General features: G+C 35.6%; 1 protein-coding gene and 1 long non-coding RNA gene across 8 annotated transcripts in view; one reads left to right on the forward strand and one right to left on the reverse strand.

Moving 5' to 3' along the window:
• GPATCH8 (G-patch domain containing 8) overlaps positions 1 to 27,135 on the reverse strand; it is a 111,911-nt gene that overhangs the window by 80,329 nt on the left and 4,447 nt on the right. The gene's annotated exons all lie outside the window — the stretch shown is intronic.
• On the forward strand, positions 1,425 to 21,490 carry LOC103095681 (uncharacterized). The gene is made up of 3 exons (XR_008916388.1): positions 1,425 to 1,516; positions 2,167 to 2,324; positions 21,309 to 21,490. It is a non-coding gene; the product is annotated as an uncharacterized LOC103095681 (long non-coding RNA).

Consider the following 27,135-nt stretch of genomic DNA (forward strand, 5'->3'; position numbering starts at 1 on the left):
TGTAGATGTGGAAGGTCCCAGCTCTTTACTTCCTGTCCCGAGCTTGGTGGTGGGTAAGGCAGGTGTTTGAACTAGTTAATCAGCTGTGGGCATGTGGTCTTTATTTTGTATCTTCTTTATTCCTTGATTTCTAATGATTATTAATAAATCTCTTAAAATATAACATTTTGATTAGAGATTTAATTTTTACAGGTGACACTGACTATATCAGAGGCAGAATTTGAATCCAACTCCTCTGACTACTATACAACATTGGAAATAAAGTAGAATCAGAATACAAACTAAACAATTAAACTTTAAAAAAAAAAACACTTTAGAGGTATATACATTAACTGATCAATAATTACTTCCATTACATTAAAACAAATTATTTACTTTTAAAAATGCATTTTTGTTTTGAGTTTTATTATTTTGTTTTTATTTGAGACTATGATTAAATGTTTAACCAAAAAAATTTAATATTTTATCCAAAGCAAAATAAAGTTTCTTAAAAATCTTGACCAGTGACCTCAAAGTAGAGCTCTTATTGTGGAAATTTTTGCTGTGGAAGCTCTACCCCTCAATGCAGGAAGAGATAAGCAACTCATCTACAATTTATTGTCACAGTATGGCTTGGGATCCTTGAGAGTTAAATGGCTTGACCATGATCTTCCTGATTCTTTAATGCTATGATCCCTTTCAAAATAGAGTTCAGAATGTAAATAAGCAGAAGGGAAAATTAAAACTTTTTTTTTTCAAAATTTCCTTTTTGGAGAATATTAAAACTATTTCATTACTGTGACTAAAAATTAAAATAAGAAGACAGTAAAACTAACAATTGAGGAAAGATACTAGCATTAAGGAGTATCAGAAAAGATTTCTTGTGAAAGTAAGATTTAGTTGGAGCTTGAAAAAAAAACCAAGAAATATAGAAGAATACCAGGCATGGGAGACAACCAGTGAAAAATGTATAGAGAAGGGAAATGGAGTGTCTTGTCCAAGGAACAGTAAAAAGGCCACTGTCACTGCAGAGGGAGGTGCAAGGTTTAAGATTTTGTGTATAATTTTTGATGGCATAGTAATATTTTACCACATTGATATATCATACAATTAAACAGTATTTCTAATAACTGGAAAGGATGGGGGAAGAGAAAGGTTTATGAAGGGCTTTGGATAAAACAGATTTTATATTTTTTCCTGGAGGTGATAGGAAGCCATTGAAGTTTAGGGAGAGGGGAGAAGGAGACATGATCAGACATATGCTTTAGGAAAATCACTTTGTTATCTGAGAGGATAGGCTAGAAGACTCATGGCTGACAAAACCAACCAACTGTCAATAGACTGCAATAATCCAGGCATCAAGTGATAAGTCCCTTAGCATTAAGAGAGAGAAGAATTTAATTGATGTCACAAAAGGAAAATTACCAAGCCCTGGCAATAGACTGGCTATGAGGGTTGTGAGAGAATGAGGAGGCATGGATAATACCTAGTCTGAGCCTGAGTGAATGAAAGGGCGTGGTGACCTTGATAATAATAAGTAAGTCTGGAAGGGGGAAAGGCTTAGAGGAAAAAATAGTGAATTCAGTTTTGAATAAATTAAATTTAATAAGTTTATAAACATCTAGTTTGATATGTCCAAAATGTAGCAAAGATGTAAGACTAACAGCAGAGTAGATCTGAGAATCATCAGCCTAGAGATGAGAGTTGATATCACCAAGTAAAAAGGTATATAGAGGAATGAAGCCCCAAGGGATACCACCTACCAGGACTGACAGGTGTGACCTGGGCAAAGATCCATAAGAGAGACTTGAGAAGAAGCAGAGAGGTAAGAGAAGTAGGTTACAATATCACAAAAACCTAAAGAAGCAGAAGAGGGAAAGTGTGTCAATATCTGTAGAAAAGTCAGGAAGGATGAAGGCTAACAAATCAGATTTGGCAATTAAGAGATCATTGGTAACTTTGGAGAGAGCAGTTTCAAGTTGAATAATGAGTTTGGATACCATACCGTAGAGAGTTAAGATGAAAAGTACTAATTGTAGATAGTCTTGTCAAGTTTAGCCATAAAAGAAAGTAAATTTATGGGAAGATAGCAAAGATAGCTGGATTGGGGAGTGGAGGTGGTGTGAAGATAGGGGAGAGCTGAACAACTGGTGTCATATACAATCCTATTTTTCATTTCATGTGGAGAACTTCATGTTTGTTGGGGGTTCAAACGCAGAACAAATGCACAAAAAATTAAGTTGTAATTTAAAAAACAGAAGCATCTGAAGACTTCACCATGTATACAGAATCTCATTAATTTAGATTCTGTTCCAGGTATCCTCCAGGATAAGGGCATAGTTTTGGTAAGTATACATTTCCCTTAAGGTTCTCTGCTGTTACATGTTTCATAGTTTTATCTATCACCCAAGGTCTGTTCTTGCTCAATGCAGACAGATGAGGCTGGCCACCCCCAGTGATGATTTGGGGAGAGAGGTGTCAAAATAATGGGCCCCAGTTGTTCTATCTATATGAAGAAGTTGGACTATTATTATCTCTATCTCTAAGGTATCAATCAATACCTTCCAACTCTAAATTCTATTCTGTTTCCATGAAGTAATTTAAGACTTCATTAAAGCAACCCATATCATGGGATAGTATCCTTACTGATAAAAAACACTGACATGATGAAGCATAATAGAAAGCAGAATATGATAAAGGTAGTGTCATTAAGGTTCACATGGGAGAGAGGTGACTTTTGTCTGTTGAGAAATCAGAGGAAGATTCAAAGAAGTAGCACTACAGATGCGTAGAATAGGTAGGATTCTACTTACAGGTGGGTAGTTTTCAATAGGTGGAGGAGATAGTTGGAGAAGTACATTCCAATCATATGGAATCTTATGAGCAAGAGGCAAAAAAAAAAAGGTTGGGGGCATTCAGTAAAAAAAAAAAATCTAATTTGACCAGTGTGACAAAAATTTATTAGCCAAGACACCAAAAAAATAAAGTCTCAACACAAAAAAGAAATGGGTTTATTGAGAGAGAGCCAATCTCACAATAAAGTCAGACTCCGGTCAGCAACTGAAGATCTCAACCATTGTGAGGAGTCTCCTTATATATATATCAAAAACTTGTTGCTAAAAATACAATTTTTTCAGTGATTCCAAGAATCAAGTATAATAAAATAAACCAATAAAGGAGAAGTGAAGTAAAAATCAGATACAACATGGCTGTGTTTGAACAAACATTTCACATAATACAGCATGGGGTGGAGAAGAGTCATACCAGCTATGTGGTTTGCATTTTAAAATGATTATTTTTAGAAAAGTTTAAGATCTACAATCATGAAATAACTGAATTGTAAAAAACTGCTATTACTAATGTAATCATGAGGGGGGTAGGAGATTTCACATTCACATCAGAATATCAAGTATATGAAGAAAAATATTTAAAAGATAGCTTGGAGACCTATTTGAAGCCTCTACAAGCCAGACTTGAACTTTATGGTACATTAGAAGAAAGATTAATTTGGCAGTGCTAGAGAGGAAAACAGAGAGGTGACTAGCAGCAGGGTGATAGATTCAAGATGACTATCATAATAATCCAACCAAAAATTAGTGTATTGACAGAATGGAAAGAAAGGTACAGATTTTGAAAAACTTTAGATTTGGAAGTAAAGGCTTGGGAAAAATCATTTAGTGTTTCTGTAAAGATAATTTTAGCATTGTGACTTAAAATCTAATTTTAATTGGTTGCCAGGGAAAATCCCAAATAATAAAATACCCAAGTCAGCTGGAAATTTATGGTGATTTAATTGATATAGTGGAAAGAAATTAAGAAGAAGGAAAAAGAAAAAGGAGTAGGATTTCTCCCACCTGGCTAGTGCCAGAAGGTAGACCAGAGGCTCTGGAAAGTAAGGAGGAAGGAATCAGCCTGAACTCCAAAAGGGCTCAGCCAAAATGCCTGAACCTGAATCAGCTCAAGGGCAAACTCACCGCCAAACCCAGACAAATAGCTGCCACCATGCCAAGATGTTGGAACGCTTAGCCTGCTGCTAGCCAGTGTTGCCTCTCGGGGGAAAGAGAGAGGAAGTGACATGCCTTATATAGACGGTTTTACGATACTTTCCTGTGTCTCATCTGTACCAATGATAGCTTAGCTTGACTTAGGACAGTCCAGGGGTCTGTCCGCTGTTTCTGATTTGTCATTTGCTAGCACATGTCTGTGTAATGTGGGTGTGCACATTCCTGGGTGCTAGACCAAGCAAGATGGAAAGAATCTAAAAATCACATTTCTTAACTTAAGAGGATGGTCAAGTTGAAAGCTAATATTACCATTAATGGAAAGAGACTTTCAAAAGGATTAGATTGGGGGGCAAAGACAATAAGTTCCTTTTTGGAATTAACTTACCAGACTGACACTCAAGTAAATGACTAGTGTATCTGGCATTTCATACAGCACTCTAAGGTTTACAAAATACTTTATGGCTATCATTTTTATTCAATCCTCATAACACTAGGAAGCAGGTGCTATTTTCCTTCCTTTACTGATAGGGAAACTAAGGTTCAGGGAAAAATTAAGGGGTTTGTTTGCCACTGCTACTGAGTTTCTGAGGCAGTATTAAGGGATCTCTACTGCCACTTAAGTTTCTGAGACAAATCTGAATCCAAGTATTTCAAATTCAAAGTCCAATCCTCTACAGAAAAATACACTCCCTTAAAAGAGTCCAAGGTAATAGAAAATGTGGGATAAAGAGAGAGAAATTGGAACTCTCTTGTTTTTAATGGTAAAAAATGACAAATTTTTTAAAGAGAAAAAATGCAATAGAAGTTCAAGAGATAATATAGGGCTAAAAGAATAGAGTTGGTAATCATTTACATAGGCCTGAAAGTTGAAATCATACTATTAGGTAGGATCATAGAGGTCAAAGCAGGTACAAGAAAATACAGAAAGGGATAAAGAGCCTTTAGGGAACTATTTGGGCTGGAGAAAGAAAAGGAACCAGAAAAACTGCTTAGAGAGGCAATAAGCCAACCATTAAAATACTGTGTCATAGAAGTCAAGTGATAAGAGTATTCCAAAAAATGGCAATAGAGTCCTACAAAGAGATCAAAATGACCTCATTATCCTGAGAAAAAGACCCTTATTTGTGAATTAAGAGGTCACTGATCCACTGAAAAAGTAGTTTCAGAAGAGTATTAAATGGAAATCAAACTGCAAAGGGGTAATAAGGAGGTAGCAAGTACAAACTATTCTCCTAAAAGTTTGGCTGCAAAGAAGATAGTATCTAATCTCTAGAAATGGGTAAACAAATTGTATTACATGATTAAAGCAGAAAATTACTCTAGGCTGTATCACTGAACATGATGAATACAGAGAAGCACTGAAAGCATATATTAACCAATCCAAAATGAAGCAAGCAGAACCAGGAAAACAACATATACAAATGACTATTAACAATATAAAATGAAAAAAAAAAACAACCATAAAACAATTAAAACTGAATGTTGTGAAATTATAAAAAACAAGTCTGGCCTCCCAAAAGGAAAAAAGATAAGAAGTCTTACCTCATTGCTCCCCTCCTTTAGAAAGGAAAGATATGGAACATTTCGTGTCAGATTTAAAAAAATGTGTTCTTTGGTTTTGCTGATATTTTCTCTTATTCTTTCTTTTTTTTAATTCTTTGTTATAAGGGATGGTTTGGGGGAGATGGGAAGAGGAATACAGGGAAATACTCTAGGTAACATAAAAAATAAATTATTTAAAGATAAAATATATTAAAGTTCACAACAAAATTCTTCGCTATACTTTTTTAAAAAAACATTTCATTTTCCCAGTTACACCTAAAAATAATTTTCAACAAGTTTTCAAATTTGTTTTCCAAAATTATAAGATCCAAATGTTACCTCTCTCTCCCTTCCCTCCCAAAGATGGTAAGCAACTTGATATGAATTATACATGTATGATCATGCAAAACCTATTTCCATATTGGGTCATTGTTGTGAGAGAATATTAATATAAAACAAAACCCCAAAATAAAAACAGAAATAAACTAAAGTGAAAAATAGTATTCTTTGATTTTCATTCTGACTCCAACAGTTCTTTCTCTGGAGTTGGATAGCATTCTTTGTCATAAGTCCTTCAGAACTGTCCTGGATCATTATATTGATGAGAATAGCCAAGTCTATTCCTGAGAATATAGTTAATAAGTCTACTCCCTTTCTAAACTTGTCTTCTGTATATTGGGTTTTTTCACATTTTTTAATTTTAAAAATATTTTCCCATGTTTATATATTTCATTTTCTTTCCTCCCCTCTACTCTTCCCCCTCCCAGATCCAATAAGCACTCCCACTGGGTTATACAGATGTTATCACTTATAACTATTTCCATAGGTTTTTTAAAAAAATCTATGTTCTGTTCTTTTTTTCCTCCATCTCTTATCACTATTCACTACACCCTCCCCAAAACTTCCTCCAAGTTCTAACTTTTCATTAGCATTTTAGCGGAGCAATTAAAGTAAATTTTTTAAACCTTAATGAGGACTGCTTTTAAAAATAGAGAAATTTGTCTTTTATATGACCCCCAAGAAAGAGATTCATTTAGCTTCTTCATATTCAGAAAACTAAAATATCTCTGATAATTATCTTTCTAAAACATTGATGAGAATAGTTACCAAACAGTGTGGAAAAAAAGAGAATTATCTCATGCAGATATAGCAAGAATTAAAACTTTTGATTCAAAAGCATAAAAATTTCAGAAACAACAAAATTAAAGACAAAGCTGAGATATCTGTAACTAAAAAAAGAAATGTTCCACAGTTAAGTACTCATCTAATTAAGACCAAAGGAGTAATTTCCCTGTCTTATAGTCAAACACTCTTCAGCCTTTCACTAAAAATGCTTTGTCCTCTTAGAAACAGCTTTCCACCCAATAAAACTGTCTCCTCCCTAGGCTAACTCCTCTTATTCCTCTATTCCCTAAAATTTATTTCTTGGCCCCTTTTTTTCCTTTGTATTTCTCCACAATTCCTTCCTGTCATCAATGTCTTAATTGCCATATCTAACATCCTTTTTAATCTTCATCCTTCTTGACCTCTATATCTAACATTGCTTGCTCTCTCTTATCAGAAACCAAGAAATAGGTTTTTGCAGGTCAGACAGGAAAATAGTATTCTCCAGTCTTCAAAAATAGGATTGAGAAAAGAAAATTTAAAAGAATATTAAAAAGTATTCCTCCTCCCCATGTTGTAGCCTCTTCAAGCTCTATATTTTATCTGTCTCTAGCTCTAGATTCTTTCACCCCTCTTTTTTTTTCTATTTTGTTAAGTAAATATATCTATCTTCTTTTTCTTTTTTAAAACCCTTACCTTCCGTCTTGGAATCAATACACAGGTATTGGTTCCAAGGCAGAAGTTCCAAGGCCAAGGTAAGGGCTAGGCAATGGGGGTCAAGTGACTTGCCCAAGGTCACACAGCTGGGAAGTGTCTGAGGTCATATTTGAACCCAGGACCTCCCGTCTCTAGGCCTGGCTCTCAATCCACTGAGCTACCCAGCTGCCCCCTATCTTCTTTTTCTAACAAGGAAACGGGCTTAAAAGTTAAAATACATCAATGAAGGTGAAAGCAATCCAAGTTTATAATAGGAAATATGCTATAACTGACTTGGCAAAGGAAATCTGGATTGAGATTAAAAGTGACCTAGTAAAAAGAATTGATTTTTAAGATCAAATAAGGAAGATAGGGACCGAATAATATTATAGGACAGGAAATGTATTTATTTATCATAGAAACAAGTAGTAATCTTCCTAATATTGGAAGAAAAAGAATAGAAAGAATCAATGAAATATAGGTCTGTATTTGTATCTCTCTATACACTTACTTCCAACATCTGGCAAAATTAGAGACTCACCTAAAATAAATCAAATCAGTCAAAAACCATTAGCTCAGATCCCTAACAGCTCTTATCTGGACTATTAGAATAGTTTTCTAATTGGATTCCCTGCTTCAAAATGCTTCCTTTTTCTAATCCAGGCTCTACACAGATATGACAAAGTGATTTTTCTAAGGCATAGCTCTGACCATGTCACGCCCCTGCCCCTCCCATAAACTCCAATGGTTCTCTATTATTTCTTGAACTAACCTTATAGTTAGTATGGCATTTAAAGCACATCTCAATTTGGACTCTTCCTATGGTTGTGATATGACAGTCTGTCACATCACTCCCACATTACAGCTATATAGGCCGCCTACTCACTGTTCAAGTAATGGCTATCTTTCTTGGTCTCTGAGCCTTTGTACTACTGGCCATCCCCCAAGCTCTCCAACCTCACATGGCCCTCTTAGAATCCCTGGCTTTCTTCAACACTCAGCTTAAATACTTTGTTTTGCAAGAGGCCTTTCCCCATCCCAAGGAAACTTCTAGTGATTTCTTTGAACCATATATGCAGTTTAGCACATCATAAGGCTTATTAAATGCATGCTGATTGTGCTATCATCCTCTCCCAAAACTTTACTAACAGCCAAATTTGTTTGTCCAACCTTCATTTCTCTCCTGAGCACCTCAAGTCCCACATTTCCAACTATTTGCTAATTGTTGGAATATTGTTGGCTATTTTGCCATGACCTCAACAAATCTAAGATGGAATTCCTGATCACATTAACATTACCCCTTCTTCAAAAAAATGTATTCTTCCTGGTAACATGGTCTGTAAAGATTGCCACTACTCCTGATTATCCTCCAATTTATCTTTAATAACTCTCTCTACCCTCTTATGCAATTAAACAATAACCAAGTTTCCATCTTTTCCATCAATTCTATTTTCCATCAATTTCTATTCCAGTCATTCTACCAGTGTCACTTCATGCCTCAACTACTAAGAAAAACTCCTTTATGTCTCTGACCCTCAATCCACCTGGAAGACTGGGATAAGATTAAACTTCTTAAAATACTACTTAAGTCATGTAAATCACATAGTATAGGACAAATTCCTTAGCCCAGAATTCTAAAGATTACACAAATCTAGCCCAAATCTGTCTTTAAAAAAAAAAAGAAAGAAAAATCTGATTGGTGCTCTTTCTCCTTTTTATATTACTTTCCAGTAATCCTCCAGCCTAATGAAACATAGAACAAAGCAAAACAGATCAATCAACACTGGCCAAGTCCAAATTCACTCATCTTTTCACATTGTTTTCTAACAGCACTTTTTTACCAAAAGGCAAAAAAAATGCTTCAACATCAGGTCTGCTGAAGTCATAACTGGTTACTTTAATGATTATACTTTATAGCTGTCAATATTGTTTTCCTTTATATTATCATGGTCATGATGCAAACAGTTCCAGTTCTACTTGCTTTTACTCAGTATCAGTTTATAAAGTCTTCCTAAGTTTCTGTGAATTCTTCATGTTAATCATTTTTATGGGACCATAATAATCTGTTATATAGATATGTGTGTATGTATATATATACATATATACTTAAATTTCTTCAGGAATTCCCCAACTTTGATTATGATTCCATTCACAATCTCAAAAATAATTAAGGCAATTAACTATTGAACTCCTTACATGCCCTGAAACATCACTATCTACAATGTGTACTACTAGACTACCAAAAATACGTAAACTGACAGTCTATTTTTCTTTTTTACAAATGATCTCCTAAATTAGAAATCAAGCATTAAAATTGCTTATTTTTTAAATATCTACAATTTCATTTACTCAAAATTTCACAAATCCCAAGATCTGGAGCACTTTAAGACTGTGCATGTACAGATACAGTGTAAGCACAGGTGGTTAGATTTCCAAAGTAAAATGGACAATTCATTTCTTATAAAGAGAAAATCATTACTGCCTCTTCTGGTATTCACTGCAATAGCAATCAATGGATTCTTTCAGTATTCATGTAGTAGTCACTTGTAATTCCACTGGAAGTACCCAGGAATTAGCATTCACAATGTTAAATAGCAATGTTAAAATGAAAACTGAACTGATGTCAAATTCATATGTTGCATTAATTAAGAAATACTTGAATGTTTAATGAAAAGAAATACATATTTTATACATATTAATACATATTCAGAAAATACACATTTCCCTCAAGCTGGAGTTAATTTCCAAGAATAAATTATAAGCAAGTAAGCCAAACATAAGAAATGTGTAATAGCTCTTATATTGATGACTATATTACTCAATCATTTCAGAAACAACTTTTTCAAAAATGGTCTTGACTACAAAATAATAAAATGATAAATGAAAGTAGCAGCCTTCTCTTCATATCCTCAAATAGACTGCCAAATAAATCAGAAATGAATGCATTTAAGCTGAGCTACACAGCATATTCAGAATTAATACTTCATAAATTTTTTTCAAGATTTCTAAAAAAAATTTTGCCTTTGTGTATATTTGTCATAGTCATGTATGAAAATGTAATGAACAAATCCATTGTTAAATGACATAAGCTGTACTATAAAGACATAGATGTCATAGTAAGAAAGAACCTCAATGATTTTTTAATCCAAATTTATTTTATAGATTAAAAAAAAACTATGGCTCAGAATGAACGATAGAAGACAATGGCAGAACCTTACTTTAAGAATGAATTAGAATAGTTTAAAAATCAACATGAAAGTATTTTAAATCATTTTGCAGAATTAAAAAACAAAAGAGCTGAATAACTTCAAAAGTCATTCAGTACAACAGGTTTAAAAATCTATTATCTTAATTCAAAGGATCAAAAATAAGAGAATAGTCAACAAGCATTTATTAAATACTATATGCTAGGCACTGTGCTAAGTACTAGGAATGTAATAAAGACAAAAGCGGTCCCTTGCCCCCAAGGACTTCGAATTTTAATGGAGGAGGCAATTTATAAAAGATATATACCAGTGATGGTGAAACTATGGCACCAGTACCAAGATGGCATAGCGAGTGCTATCTGTGGACATGCATTGGCCCTCCCACCCCCACAGTTCATTACTAGAAAAGCAGAGAGCAGAGCTGCTCCCCTCCCCCTCTCCACTGCACCTGATGACATTTTTTTCACATTACCCACCCCTCTGGCCTAGTAGCTCAATGGGAGCACACAGAGGGTGTGAGCAGCTCATAAGTGGCAGAACTGGAAGGGAGCAAAGAGCACTCAGACCAGTCCCTTCCCACTCTCTACACTTGCGGAAAACATTCCTCATTTCACCCACCCCTCCACCCAGCAGCCCAATGGGAGTGCTTTCTCCCTCCCCTGGCACATGGGGAGAGGAGGGGGAATGACACAGGATGGGAGGGGGCAGGCACAGCACTCAGTCTAGGGGATGGGGGCAGGGCTTGGTACTCTATCTCCAAAAGGTTCACCATCACTGATATATACAGAGTAGATGGGAAGTAATCTGAATTGCACCTGTAGCTTGGGGAGTAGCTCAATAAAGGCCTTCTGCTGAAGTTTAATTCTATACTGTTCCTCTTTTCAACTTCCTAGCACCTTTTCATATGGTCAATTGCACCCCAGCTGAGCCTCAGTCCTGGATCACTCCCATCCTTTACTCCTACACATGTGTAACTGAATGAAGGTAGAGAAAATCATTCAACCATTCCTACTGGACCCATTACAAATTTATGTTACACAACCTCAATTAGACAGACTGATGCCAGGCACTCTTGTTACATACCTCCCATATCAATTCACTATCTCCTCCTCTACAGCAGTTCTAAATTTTTGTTCTCAAACCTCTCAAGGCTCTCCCATCTCCTCCCTTTCTCAAGTGAAAAACTGGTTTCATATTTTACAAGAAAAAAAATTGAAATTATTTGCCACAAGCTCTTCTCTTCTTCTTCATCTTATTACTCAGATGTCTTCTACCATTATCTCCTCCATCGCCATCTCACTTGGAAGAAGTAGCCTTATTCCATAAAAGGTTAACTTCTACCCATTCCACTCTAATTTTCTCCAAAAGATCACTCCCTTTATCATCTTCATTCTACCATTTGTTTTAAATCTCTATCTACTAGATACTTCCCTAGTTCCTATGCCCATGGTGCCCATGTCTCTTCTCTCCTCAAAAACCCCTCACTTGATTCTTCCATCATCTCCCTAATTAAAGTCCTTGATTTCTTATGCTTTTTGTGGCTAAATTCCTAGAAAAAACTGTTGATAGTAGGTCCTTTCATTTTCTCTCCTCCTCATTCTTCTTAACCTCTTACAATCCAGCTTCTGATCTCATCATTACACTAAAGCACCTCTCACCAGTTTCCAGTGATCCTTTAAATGCCAAATCCAATGGTCTTTTTTTCAATTCCCTTTCTCCTTGACCAAAATGCAGACTTGACACTTTCTTTACCTTCCTTTCTTGTTTTCTTCTCTCTAGGTTTTTGGGACATCACTATCTTCTGGTTCTTCTACTACTAGCTATGAGACTGCTCCTTCTAAGTCTCCTTTGCTGAACACACATCCTATAACTTTAGCATCCCAGAGATTTCTGTCCTAGGACTTTTTCTTTTCTCCCTATTTGGTGAGCTCAGCAACTCCTGTGGACTATTTCTGAGCTGACAAATCTCAAATCTACCCATCCTGTTCCAGCCTCTCTGTTGACTTCCAACCTTGCATATACAATGTTTCCTGGACATCTCAAAATGAATGTCAACCAGATAGAATGTAGTTAACATGATTTGAATAAGATCCCTTCAATAAAGGGGTGAATGAGAGTGGCAAAGAGTGTGTCTGGAAATGGAAATGAAGATAAAGAAATTCCTATTTCAACTTCTTCTGTTGAGAGTAGGCATGAGTGAATATAGTTGGTGCTAGAGAATATGGCTGAAGGGCCAGGTCTCAGTTAAAGTAAACAGATGGAAAGATCATGGGATCATATCGTAGAAACCAGTTCTCCCCTGGCCAGCAAAGGGTTCTGGCCAGGACCTGAGCTTGAGTTACACTGCCTGCAGTTCCATCTTTCTCTAAGGGCTTTTGGGGGAGGGATAGAAGATGAACAGTGTTTATTTGCTTTAGACGATTATCATCCCATCTCCCACCCCACTAATTTTAAACATCTCTGTTTTCTACATTTGGTATGATTTGGAGCTTCTGCACCAAATCTAGTCTGATGAGATCAAAGTGCAGCAGGACCTTTGGAACCCTTATTTAGTACACCATTCCTCTTTTAACTCAGCCATTTGCTGTACTAGTATTAGGTATTGGATTATACCTAAGGTTATAATCACTCAAGATTTTTTTCAGAACAACTATTTGGCCACACTTCTATACTTGAGTATTCACTGGCAAAGGACCTGTGTTCAAATGCCAATTCTACCATTTACTATCTGTGTGACCCTAGGACAAGTTATTTAACATTTAAATTTAAGACAAACCTCTATAACCTCAGCTGTAAAAATTGAGTACAAGATGAATGAATTTATGAAGTGCTGATTATGTGCCAAGGACTGAGAACATAAGTATACAAGAAAGTCTCCTGCTTTTCTTTTTTTTTTTAATTTTATGATATTTTATTTGATCATTTCCATGCATTATTTATTAAAGACAAAGATCATTTTCTTTTCCTCTCCCCCACCCCCCGTAGCCGACGCCTGATTCCACTGGGTATCACATGTGTTCTTGATTCGAACCCATTTCTATGTTCTCAATATTTGCATTAGAGTTTCATTTAGAGTCTCTCCTCTGTCATGTCCCCTCAACCGCTGTAGTCAGGCAGTTGCTTTTCCTCGGTGTTTCTACTCCCACAGTTTGTCCTCTGTTTATGAATAGGGTTTTTTCTCCTAGATCCCTGCAGATTGTTCAGGGACATTACACCGTCACTAATGGAGAAGTCCATTACGTTTGATTATACCACAGTGTATTAGTATCTGTGTACAATGTTCTCCTGGTTCTGCTCCTCTCGCTCTGCATCACTTCCTGGAGGTTGTTCCAGTTCCATGGAATTCCTCCACTTTATTATTCCTTTTAGCACAATAGTATTCCATCACCAACATATACCACAATTTGTTCAGCCATTCCCCAATTGATGGGCATCCCCTCGTTTTCCAATTTTTGGCCACCACAAAGAGAGCAGCTATGAATATTCTTGTTCAAGTGAAAGTCTCCTACTTTCAAAGAGTTCACATTCTAAAAAGGGAAGATAAACGTACAGAGAAGGTTTCAACTATAAAGTCAAATGGTAAAGAAGATAATACATCTTCTTTAATGAATCAACAGCTGCCAGGGCCTTTGATTCTGATAACTTTCTTTTCTCAGTTTTAGTAGCAGTGGCTGAAGAGGGAAGGACTAGTACCCACCAGAGCTGTTGCCAGGTTGCACTTATAAAAGGAATCTCAATGTCTCCCCTTCCAGTACTAAATCTATGATTAATCACATGGTCAGCAAAAGAGACTTTACTCAAATAATTTGCTAAAATCTAGATAAAGTAGAATAGCTAGATGGTCCTGTAGATAGAGCACTAGGCCTAGAGTGAGGAAGACCTGAGTTCATATCCAGTCTGATACTAGTTGTGGGACCCTAGGCAAATCACAACCTGTTTGCCTTAATCTGCTAGAAAAGAATCCAGTACCTTTGCAAGAAAATCTTATGGATAGTATAGGACTGCTATGATACATGGGGTCACAAAGAGTAAGACACAACTGAATAAGATAAACTATATCTAAAGTAGTTTCCTGATCCACCTAACAATTAAAAAAATTATTTCAAAAAAGGAAGTCAAATTAAATTAGTTGAGTATAATCAATCCTGGCTCCTTGTAACTATTTTCTTTATGTTAACTAATAATTCTTTTTAAAATAATGCAAAATTTTGGGGAGGAAAAAATAAAACTAAAGTTCACTGGTTAATCATACAGACTCCTTTCTTTTCCTCTTTTTGAAAATCAGCACAAGGAGGGAAATAAGATGGATTTTCATCAGCTGAAAAATATTTTTTAAGAAAAGAAAGATAAAGATATTCTTGACTAGCTCATGTCTTTACTTTTCATAGTATAATAACCAACAGTGTTTTCTTTGCTTTTGAAAGTTGTACATATATGTCCCAATGGTTTGAACTTGAGAATACATTTACATATGTTTTAAGAGATCAGCATAGCCTTAAAAAATCAAGAAAGAAATAGGGTGGTTGAGGAGGAGTCAAGATTATAAAGTAGAAGGAATTTATTCCCCCTCCTTTCCTCTCCCCCTGCACCTTCTCCACAGAGATACAAAAGACCAAATCATAACTTGGAAATTAAAGGAGAAAATACAGTAGTCATTTTCCCAGTTGAAATCAGAATAAGGAGACAAATAGGAGGTCTACAAACACTGGGGAAAGGGTCTGGCCAGAAATACTGTTAGGTGTAGCATGAGAAAGAGATTAAGTTGTAGGGCAAGAAAAGGCCCCAGCAGATTCCTGAACTAATGCAGGGTACAGAAACAGGTGGTATCTGGCAGTTCTAATTGCTCACATCCCTGTACTGGATCACAGCTCTAGAACAGACTAAGAAACAGTCTATGCCTAAGATAGCAAAGACAAGAGTAATCAGTTCTTACAAGTCCTAGCTGTGTACAAATGAGCAAAGAATAAATTCAAAAGCAAACATGACTGACCTCAAGGATCAGTTTCAGAACTCAAGTTTCAGCATCTAGCCCAGGCTGAAATCAAAAGTAGAATTCCCAAGACAATAATCACAGACTAAAGGGAGCCTGCAGTTTGGTCACTGAATCTGCAACAACTCCAAGCGAGCTGATAGTGGCAGAATCCATAGCACTGTCTATTGGAACTTCCAATCAAGGACAAGTCTTTTAAAGTTTCTTTGCCTAGACTGAAATCTGGGTCAAGACTAACAGAGCTCAGACCAGGAAATCTTCCAAGCCCACTTCATCCCATTCACATCACTGTGGGAAGCCCTGATCCTGGACATTTTATTTCAAAGAATGATTAAAGGAAAACTATGCAGATCTCTTATTAACCATAAGGGAAAGCAGAAATAGAAGGAGTTCACTTATCCTTTCCTGAAAGAAAACCTCAAATCAAAACTCCTAGGGACTTTATAGTCAAAATCCAGAGGCTCCAATTTAAAGAAAAAAACACTGCAAACAACCAGAAAGAATCTTAGTATAAGTAAGGATTCCCACAACATTTGGCAGCTACCAATATAAAGAATCAGAGAATGATATTCCAGAAGGCAAACATTTAGGCTTATAACCAAGAATAACTTATTTCCAGCAAAACTGAGTAGACTCCTTCAGGGTGTTAGGATTAAAATTCTCTGAAAACTGTATCTTAATTTATAATTATTTATTAAAAAAGAAAAAGTGGGCCAGAGAAAGAAAAGGCACCAGCTATGTATATAGCCAGTCATTTTCTTAGCAGCCTTCTCCCCAGCAGGCTGCACCAGCTCCAAGCCAGATATTGGGTACACAGGGACTCCCTTAGCCAGCCCTGAGCCAAACCACCTGCGCTGGCATTCTCCTAGCCACCTCTCCCAACCAGCTGGGGCAGTCAGGTTCTGAGGCAGGAAGTATTACTTCCTTCCAATTTACTTCCTACAAATTACAGTAATTCCAATTTACACTCCTTGTGACATCCCTTTCCTGAACCCTTCTGATTTGGAGGATTCAACCTTAGTCCAGATAAGAGGCAGATCTTCCAGATGCTGGGACTCATCATGTGGTCCTTTGAATGGCTGCCCACTACCAATACAGCAACTCCTGGCATGATAGGGAAGACTCTACCTATCACCTCTGAAAGATACAGGATTTCTAAACAGGAATGTGATGCTAAAACAAGCTGAGGGGTTGGTAGGGTGAAAGATATGTTCAAATTACACTAAATTTAATCTGCAATATCAACATTTCCTCAAGTCTATACAATCAACAAGACAATAAAACCAAGCCTAGACAGAGGGCAAGGGAATAATTGTTACGTTTTGATGATATTTTTTAAAAGAATGAAAAGAAAGAAGAAAAATATATTTGGTGGGTGGGATGAAAAGAAGATAAAGAATGGGGGTGATTTATTTTACATATTTAAAGTGCACAAGTAAAAGGTGACATTTGAACCTCATTCAGATCTAAACTGGCCAAAAGAGGGAACACAAACATACACACACATACACAATACAGTACAGAAATGAATTTCATCTAGCAGGGAAAACAAGAAAGAAAGGATATTAAAGGAAAAGGGAATAAGAAGGAAAGGCAGTTCAAAGGAGGGATTAGTCAGAAGGAAAAGTATAAGAGAATAGGTTGGAGGGAATATACAATTAACAATCATAACTGTAAAAGTAAATGGGATGAACTCACTCATAAAATGCAAAAGGATAGCAGATAAAATAAAGGGCTAGGTTATTTTCATCAAAATAAAAATATCCACTATCATCATTATTATACAATATGTCAAAAAATGTTAGCTCCAGCAATAAGACAAGAAAAAAATGAAGGAATAAAATATAAGCAAAGACAAAACAAAATTATCATTTTTTGCAGATATGATGGTTTATTTATAGAACCCTAATGTGAGTATTTATATACTGTAACAAATACTCTTTTAAATCTTGTATCAGGGCTGTAGAGCAGAAAGGCCCCAAGTTCTATATATTAGCTAGAATTTTTTGTATTCCTGTGGCTGGGATGCAGGCCAGAGATTCCATCCAGTCTACTATTTTATACATTTTCTTTATCCATAGGAATCTCAAAGAATGCCTATCTTTTTAACCAAATTTGGTTAATAAATGAAGTCAAGGAATCTTTTCAGGCTTACAACCAAACCCTTTACCTCACACCACCATTTGATTGAAGGGCTGAGAGTTTCATGATCACCTCTTAATTAGCTGTTCACTAATGGCAATTGTATTGGGATATCCAAGGGAGGGGGCCAAATAATGAGCTCCTAAAATTCTATTTATTGAGCTGCCTAATCAAAATATGTGATCTCTGGTCATTTGAGAGGGTCAATGACCTGTATATGTCAATTAATCAGTTATGATGCTGGTCTAAACAATAAATTGATATAATCAATAAACTGATATTCTTACCCAAAAATCAGTCTCCCGTATAATACCAAAGTCAACTAAAAATCCTAAATGAAAAAAAAACCAACTTTCAGCAAAGTTGCAAAATATAAAATAAACCACATAAATCATTAGCATTTCTGTATAGTAACAATAATATCTAGCAAGAAGAAATAGAAAGGGAAATTTCATTTCAAGTAATTATAGCTAGTGTAAAATACTTGGGAGTCTACCCACCAACACACACAGAACACAACTATTTTATGTAAATGCATATCTAAATAACTGAAGAGATATTAATTACTCATTGGTAGGCTGAGTTAATATAATAAAAATGATAATGCTCTCTAACTTAATTTACTCAGAGACATTCCAATCAAACTACTGTAAAAGGATAACTTTGTAGAACTAAGAAAAAAATAGTAACAAAATTCATTTGGTAGACAATAAAGTTTAACAGCAAGAGAATCAATAGGAAAAAGTATAAAAGAAGGGGACCTAATACTACCAAATCTTAAATTTCTATAATCTACACAAAGCTATAATCATCAAAGCCATTTGATAGAGGGTAAGAAATAGGTTGATCACTGGACCAGATTAGGTACATGACATAAGCAAAAGAGCATGAGGCCACGACGACTCCCTATTGTAAGGACCAGGTTGTAAGGGGTTAAAATTAAGGGGTTGGATTAAAGAGTACGATTGCCAGGAATTATTACTCAATTCCAAATTATTTTTTATTGTAATTTATTTACAAAAGGATAAAGAGTGAAAGTAAGAAAATCAGAGAGAGTAGAAAATAATTACTCCTACCCAGTCCAGACCAGGTAAGACTTCAGAGGCCCCAGCAAAGGGGACACAGAGGTTAATTAAACAAGGGTTTTAGTCATGAGACCTCTTCCAAGATGAGGGGCCTCTCCTGAGGATAGTATCTCCATAACAAGCCAGGGAAAGGAGCCAGCCTTTTTCACTCACCCACGTGGTAGTCCTAATAGAAGCAATCCTCAGCCAGAGATCCTCCAAGGTCAAGTTGAAGGCAAAAGATCTTGTCACAGGAAGTTCTTGGCATTTTTAAAGACCATTCCTTTCATCACTTCCTGTGTCTTCCTTTCATTTTTACATGGACCAATTACAGCTTTTAGATTTGCTTAGGACTGCCCAGGGGGCAGTCAGTGGGTTCTGATTCATCATCTATTCTTACACAAGTGGGTTATAGACCTCCCCCACTTATCCTTAAGAATATACACTTCTGGTGATTAAATCTAAAAATGGGCAGGGGAGAGTTAATTCCATCTTCACACCATCAGCCCCAACCTGCAGACTTGATTATTACTTGACGATACATGTTTGTAAGGAATTTTGTATTGTTTTATTTTTTGCTTTATCAATGAAAATCAAGCTGGTAAAAAAAAAAGGATTTGGATCTGAAAATAAAATTGAATTTTAAAAAAAAAGGAAATGGGAACAAATTCTGGTTGTGTGACCTTGACTATTAACCCAAGTTTCAGTTACATTAATTCTATTCAGATATTCAAATTATGTGATTTTATATAGATTTGGAAATTCCCCTCAATAATGCAGATGACAACCTATATATGCCTGTCTATCCTATACAATTCTTGTCCATCATCTTTCACAAATTAGCCAGAAAGGCCTTCCTTCTTTTCTCCTAAGATCACCACAATACCCATAAGCGCACTCTGGCTATCAACCTATTATTCCTCACCTTTACCACATAATCAAATCATCTTCTCTTCCTATCATATACATACACATATCACACAGTTCCTTAATGACAACTTTTGCTCCTGTTCCTCAGAGTTCCTCATTGGTTTTATATTGCATCCTACTCTCATCCACCAAATTCCTTTCCATTTGCCTTTTTTTTTTAACCCTTACCTTCCACCTTAAAAAGCAATACTATGTATTGGTTCTTAAGGCAAGAGAGCAGTAAGAGCTAGACAATGGGGGTTATGTGACTTGCCTAAGGTCATATAGAACCCAGGACCTCTTGTCTATCCACTGATCTACCTAGATGCCCCACTTCCACTTCTGTGTGGAATTCATTTTTAATTTTTCAGACATAATTAATTACACTTTGTCTCACTACCATTTGCAAACACTGGTAGAATGTTGGTACTGAAAATATGACCTTTAGTTTCATGGGAAATTTGGGATCTTTTAAAAAAAGTTTTTTAATTTTTCAAAGGCAATCCAATCTGCTTTCTTCCTCCTGTTAAATGCTGGGCTTAATTTATCCTTCCATACCAATTATCCACTACATACATACAAATGTACAGAAATATTCTAAATGGAAGCAATGAAAGAAAAAGTCAAAGGGTGCTAAGAAAACAAAAATTTTAAACTCTCAAACTTTAATTGTAACCAACAGTTCCCAAATGTGAGTAGAAACATGGCTAAAAGACAATTAATTTTATCAGTCTTAACATTTTTGTTATAAAAGAAACCAGAAAAAAAGGAAGAAGCAAAACACAAGGATAGCTTACAGATACTCTGGGAAAGTCAAAGAAAGGAGATAACAGAGTCAGTTTCATTATACATCAAAAGGCAAAAGAAATTGCATTTCATGGGATTTTTGGTCATTATCTATTACAATAGTAATGATAATTACAAATAAACCACCATGAAAATAAATCACAGCTTATATACCAACATCAGTAAGGATAAATAGGTAACAAATTTTACAAACAATTTGATAAACTCCAAATTAAATCAACATACTTCATCTATGTAAGGATAACAATTTATACCTCACCGAAACTTTGAAAATCCTTGAAGTACTATAGATATTAATCATAGCCACAATGCTTTCTCTAATCTCTAAAAGCAATCTCTTTCCTTGAATGCTTTATACCCCACTGAACCTATCTTGTGAACTTTAGTACCTGACATATTTTGTGCTTTTACAAGGATCAGCTAAAGTCAAACTTGAAGTGGGCTGGCATTACACCAAAGCAACTAGAACTTGCTGCCTCTGACAGAAGCAGCTGGTGTACCCACATTAACCATGCCGCTGCAGCCACCTTTGAAGATGAGCGAAGTCAACGTCTTGCCGCTACACGCTGACACCAGGCCACAACTGCACCTCCCGTAACAACTGATGTTCCATGCCCCATGTGCCACAAACTTTGCGCCTCAGTCTTTGGGTACACCGTAGATGAACACGCACAAAGACAATTGTCATTCTTGGACACCTCCTATTATTAGAATGTAAATTCTTTTAAGAAAGATCTTTTTTAATCTTTGTTACCCCAATTTGTTACCCCAAATTGAATACAATATTGTTTTGTACTAATTAAAATGCTGTCTTGTAAATAATCATATGAAACTTCATGTTCTTATATTTCTTCTCTCCAACAAGATAACTCTGAGGCTGAAATTTCTAAGAAAGAAATGAAGGAAAAAGGAGAGGAGACAGGAAGTAACATCTTCTCAGAAATGTCATTAAAAGATAGCCAAAATAACTGGACATTTTTAACACAACTCTCACAGAATTTCAACTAATTTTCAAAGAAAAAATTAAAATAAAAGTAAAAATGAAAAGCAAGACTAGCATTGTGATTTTATACAACATACTGTTTTATTTGATAGAGTATGCAAGAACAAGGTTAAATCTTGACTTGGACTCAGTTAACCATCAGCATTCAATCAAAAGACTCAAGACAAGAGGAGTTTGGTTGTGCTTGCTACACTGGAATATAAAGTGTTTAAACTTAAACAAGGTGTGTATGGAAATTGAAAGTACCATTATATCTGTTATATTACTAATCAGCATTCATTTCTTGATGCACAAAGAAACTAAAAAACACCTTATATATGAAAAATTAAAATAAGTTAAGATTGCTTAGATAACACCATTTGAAATTTCCAACAATTAAAGTTTAAATTTATTTCTCTTAATATTTTGTCTTTTTAAAGTAAAATAATATTCCCTTGTAATAGGTAAATATATAATCAAGTTAAAATGAAAATCCAATGGAGCTGAAATTAATAAAAGCAAAACCAAAAGAAGCAGTTTCTGCAGCAGAAATATAAACTAAAAAGGAACAATCTAGAAAATATGATCCTTTATATTGATTACTGGGATTTATTAATGTTATTATAAATGGAAAGACTGTGATATGCACTGGGGATACAAAGAAGGGAGAAACCTTAGTCCTTCATCTCAAGTAGCTCACAGTCTAATAGGGAAGACAATATAGAAACAACTATATAATGAAAAGGTACAAACAGGATAGAGTACAAGTAATCTCAGAGAGAAGGCACTAAGATTTAATGAAGAACAAAACCTTCTTACAAATAGGTAAGACATTAGGTGAGACTTCAAGGAAACCAGACAAATCAGGAGACAGAGGAGAGGAGGGAAAAGAATTCCAAGAATGGGACAGAGTGAAAATTTGAGTGTCTTACTCAAGGATCATAAAGGAGATCAGGATTACTGGATTCTAGAGTACTTGCAAGACAGTAAAATGTAAAAAAGGACCAGGTTTTTTTTTTTTTTAATTAAGAAGATTTTATATTTGATTCATTGAGATAACAGGGAGGCACTGGAGATTATTGGGGTATGGAGGGGAGTGGACCTGTGTGATATGGTCAAACCTGCATTTTAGCAAGATCAATTTAATAGTTGAGTGGAGGATATACAGGGGTAGGAAAGACTTGAGGTAAAAATAACAACCAGCATATTATTGTAAATAGTCCAGGCATGAGATGAAAGCACTTGTACCATCATGTGGCAATGTCAGAGAAGAGGGAATGAGAGGTTATTAAGTAGAATCGATAGGACTTGGCAATTGTTTGGACATGGCAGGGTGGGGTGAAAGAGTGAGGAGCTTACTTCTAGGTTGGTAACTGGAAATATGGTAATACCCTTGCCAATAATAGGGAAGACAGAAACGGGGGAAGGGAATAGTTTTGGATATTTTAAATTTAAGATAACTATAGGGCACACAATTCTGCCAAAAGGCAGAATGAGATGCAAGAACAGAGGTGCAGAAGATGCCTAAAAGCATTAGTACTGATATGGTGATGGTGAAATCTGATAAGATTGTGGTTGGAGCAATTTTTTTGGCAGGTAAGATCATGCCTGATAGCAGGGCCATACCTTGGGTGACTTCTGGAACTCAGAAGTGAAATGGAGCAATTCCTAATTTTATAGCTAGAGCTAGTGTTATTAGTAATGATGCTCACTGGTTGGAGACTTGGAATAAGGTGCATTGGTTGATTTTTCAGGAATTATAGATGCAAATATGATTATTATTGACTCTGTGGCTTAGGTTAGGAAATATTTGATTGCAGATTCTGTGGTTCATGTGTGGTGTTTTATTATAGAGATGATGGTTAGGGTGTTGACTTCTAGAACTATTCAGGCAGTTAGTCAGCAGTTGCTACTTGGTGTGACAGATGTTCTTAGGAATAGGTTGAGTGAGATGATTATTAGGATATATGGAAATATTAGTAAGGGAAGGATGAAAACCAACATTTTCAGGGTATATGGGACTGAGCTTATTTTTAGCTAACCTTACTAGAATGTGGTTAAAGGAAAGGGACAGAGGATTTTGAGTTCCTTGATATGGTTCAATTCCTATTGTTATAGAAATAAGGGGATTTGAAACCCCATTATGTATCCAATCAAGATAACTTCTTATCAGAGAGGTTAGAGGACAAATATATCTGGGAATTATCTGCACAGAAATAACAATTGAATTCAGTTACTGTCTATTAACAGAAAATACCAACAGACTTCACCGAAAGAACCAGCTGAACCCAATAATCTTAGGTTTAAATTATGAAAATAGAATTTTCTAGTTTATCAAATAAAGCAATACAAAATTTACTACTATCTTATTTGTGTGAAACGGGGTCTTCTGTCCTAGTTATAATAAAAGTAAAATAAACTCATTATTAGTGACTTAATAATGAATGGTAATATCACAGACATTTTAAGGAACTTTTGGCACCAAAAAACAAGCATATCTAGCACATGAATAGTATGGTTTGTTATATGTAAAAATTATGAAAGAATTTAAGTATCTGTATTATACAATTTTATGTTTAAGATGGTCAGATAGTATAAAAATGGTGATGAATTCTTAATTTTATTTAAATAAAATATGAATGATTAATATACATCATTTTATGAAAAAGAAAATTTTTTCCATAAAAAGTAGGAGCATCACTCTCTCAAGTTTAAAATCATGATTCAACAGTAAGAAGCATGTCTTTCTTTTAAAAAGGCAAAAGTTGGCAACCTTCTAAAAGTAGTGTTCTATAGTTGTGTTTTTTTTTTTAAATCTCTTGTATACCAGCTTCTATTCATGTTAGGAAGGGAGAACAAAGAGAAAGCCAGGTCAATTGCTATCAATTTTTGTGGGCTTTAGCATATCTGAAAAATAGAGGGGAAAGGGGCAGCTGGAAAGCTCAATGGATTGAGAGCTAGGCCTAGAGCTAAGAGGTCCTAGGTTCAAATCTGACCTCAGACACTTCCTAGCTGTGTGACCCTAGACAAGTCACTTAACTCCCCTTGCCTAGCACTGACTGCTCTTCTACCTTAGAATCAATACATAGTATTGATTCCAAGACAGAAGGTAAGGGTTAAAAAAAATAAGAGGGGAAGAAAGGCAACCAGGCCATATAATGAAAATTGGCCCATATATTATTGACATCAGCTTAGCCACTTTAAACTGCAATGATTGGGCAGAACCCAATGCATGGACCTAATAGCCTTAGAATTCATCCTTCCCTGATGAAGACTGGGATTTCTAGTCTTTGTTTTCCCATATTCAATTATTCTTCCCTACTTTAATTTTTTTCCTTTTAGTACTGCTTATGTTAGTCTTCTTGAATACCAGGTCAGAAATGGCCAATAATAGTCCTAAAGACATTTATGTCATGGAAGATTCTACAGAACACTTTTAAATCCCTGATCATCAAGGGGTAGGGTATGATGGGAGCAAAGGATACTATAACTCCAGCACCATGAAAATTAGGTTACTTTTTACCTAAAAGGAATTAAAACTATCCTCCAGATCTGATTGGTTCTGGGTATTAAAAAATCAGTCTACTAATATTACTTCCTGATAACTGGGTACAAAACCACCATGAGGAGACTCTGGCACTTTGATGCTTGGTTGGCAGAACAAGATAGGAAGCTCTCCAAAATCTGAATCACCTGGGGATATTCTCAATGACCTATCTGTTGAATCTTCCCCTGCCATGGCTAAGTCTACCTCCTTCTGTTAATTGTTGAATGACCTATGAATGTCCCATTTTGTTCCAATATTGAACATAAATTACTAAAAGGATGACCTGAGCCAGGTCCAACCCAGAATAGAAAAGCATGGGCTGAACTAGATGGTTCAAGGTTCCTAACAACTCTTCAGTTTTGTTGATTATTTCTACTGAGAGAACCCAAGTTCTAATCCTAGCTAAATCACTAATTTAGTATGACAAGATCTAGGAACAGTAATTTACTAGTCCATTTGTAAACAGAGAGTTGGAATGTATTTTCTAAGTCAGTGGTCTCTAATTTTTTATTACATGTATGTGTAATTATATGTAATTTGATTAAATGTAATGTGTAAAAATTGATTACATGTTAAAAACAAAAAATTGGAGCATGTACATTCAAAGTATATGTTCTCTTATTCATAAATCATATGCCATTTTACTAAAAATCATGTATGTTAAGGAAGTTATGACAAAAGAGAAATCTGTAAAGGATAAAATACATTTCATCTTGAAATCAACTGGGAGTCATTAGAGCTTATTAAGTAGAGCAACATGGTCAGATTTGGGCAGATACAGACTAAAAGGGCAACATTTTAGGCAAAGAAATCAATTAGGAGAACAGTCCAGGTGAGAGGTGATAAGAACCAAAACTGTGGGGGTTGGGGGGGGAGAGCCAAGTGAGAAGATTTAAGTGAACATATGAGAGATGTGGAGATATAAATTGTGAGATTCTGCACCTGATTGGATATGAGTGGTGAGGAGTCAAGGATAACAACAAAGTGACTAGAATAGTGGAATCTTTGATAATAGGAAAAGTTGAAAGAATGGTGGTTTTGGGAAGGAAAGAAAAAGTAATAAGACTTTTAAAAAGTAATAATCTGTCATAACCAAACCATGCTTACTTATTAACTTTGGGATCTATTCTGTCCTACCCCAAATGAAAAGTGGAGTTCTTATTTATCAGTCAATGCTTCAGAGCTCTGATGAGGTGATGAGAGAGGAGTAATTTTCCTAACTGCACCAGTATAGCTGCTGCTCTAGGTGTCCAGAGACACTAAGAGTAAAGGGAAAGCCTGGTAGTTTGCACAGGGAAAGGAGGGGCCTGAGTAAGAGAATGTCGTAGGATAAAAGTAGATATGATTCAGTTGGAAATGAGTCTCACAATTGGCTATGGTTGGGAGTTGGTCAATAAATATTTATTAAATACAACTATGTACTCCTAAGCACTGTGCTAAGTGTTGTGCATACAAAGAAGGAAAAAGACATTCTCAGTCCTTGAAGAACTCATGATCTAATGGGGGGAGACAACATGTAAATTACCTACAGCTACATACAGGATATAATACAAGATAAATAAGAAATAATCAACAAAAAGAAGGCACTACGAATTAAGAGAAAAGCTTCCAGTAAAAGGTGTGATTTTAGCTGGAACTCAAAAGAAGCAAGCAAAGCCAGGAAGCAGAGATGAGGGAGAATATTCCAAGCGTGGAAGAGACAGCTAGTGAGAACATCCAGAGCTAAAAGACACGTGTTTTGTTCAAGAAACAAGGAGTCAAGAGAGCTATCCTATATAAAAATAAATTTTTAAAAGAAAGGGAAAAAAAGACAATTCAGCAAATCTAAGCATAGCATCAAAACAATGTGGCATTACAATTGCATCACTCTAAATCCATGGTTCCCCACTTCTGAAAAACATGAGGAAGGTGTCTTCTCATATCTCTTCTTTGGGGCCAAGTCTAGTAATTACCATTTCACAAATTCAGTTTCAATTGTTTTGTTATTGATGTTCTATTTGGATGATATAATTTATAGTCTTACAGGGTTGCCCAGAGGCAATAAGAGACTGACTGATATCTGAAGCCATACAGACAGTACGTATCAGAGCCAAGATTTAAACCCAGATGTTCCCAACTCCAAGGTCAGTCCTCTATACTTAATCCAATAGTTCACAATTATTT

Source organism: Monodelphis domestica, chromosome 2 (assembly GCF_027887165.1).
Source record: "Monodelphis domestica isolate mMonDom1 chromosome 2, mMonDom1.pri, whole genome shotgun sequence".
Lineage (NCBI taxonomy): Eukaryota > Metazoa > Chordata > Mammalia > Didelphimorphia > Didelphidae > Monodelphis > Monodelphis domestica.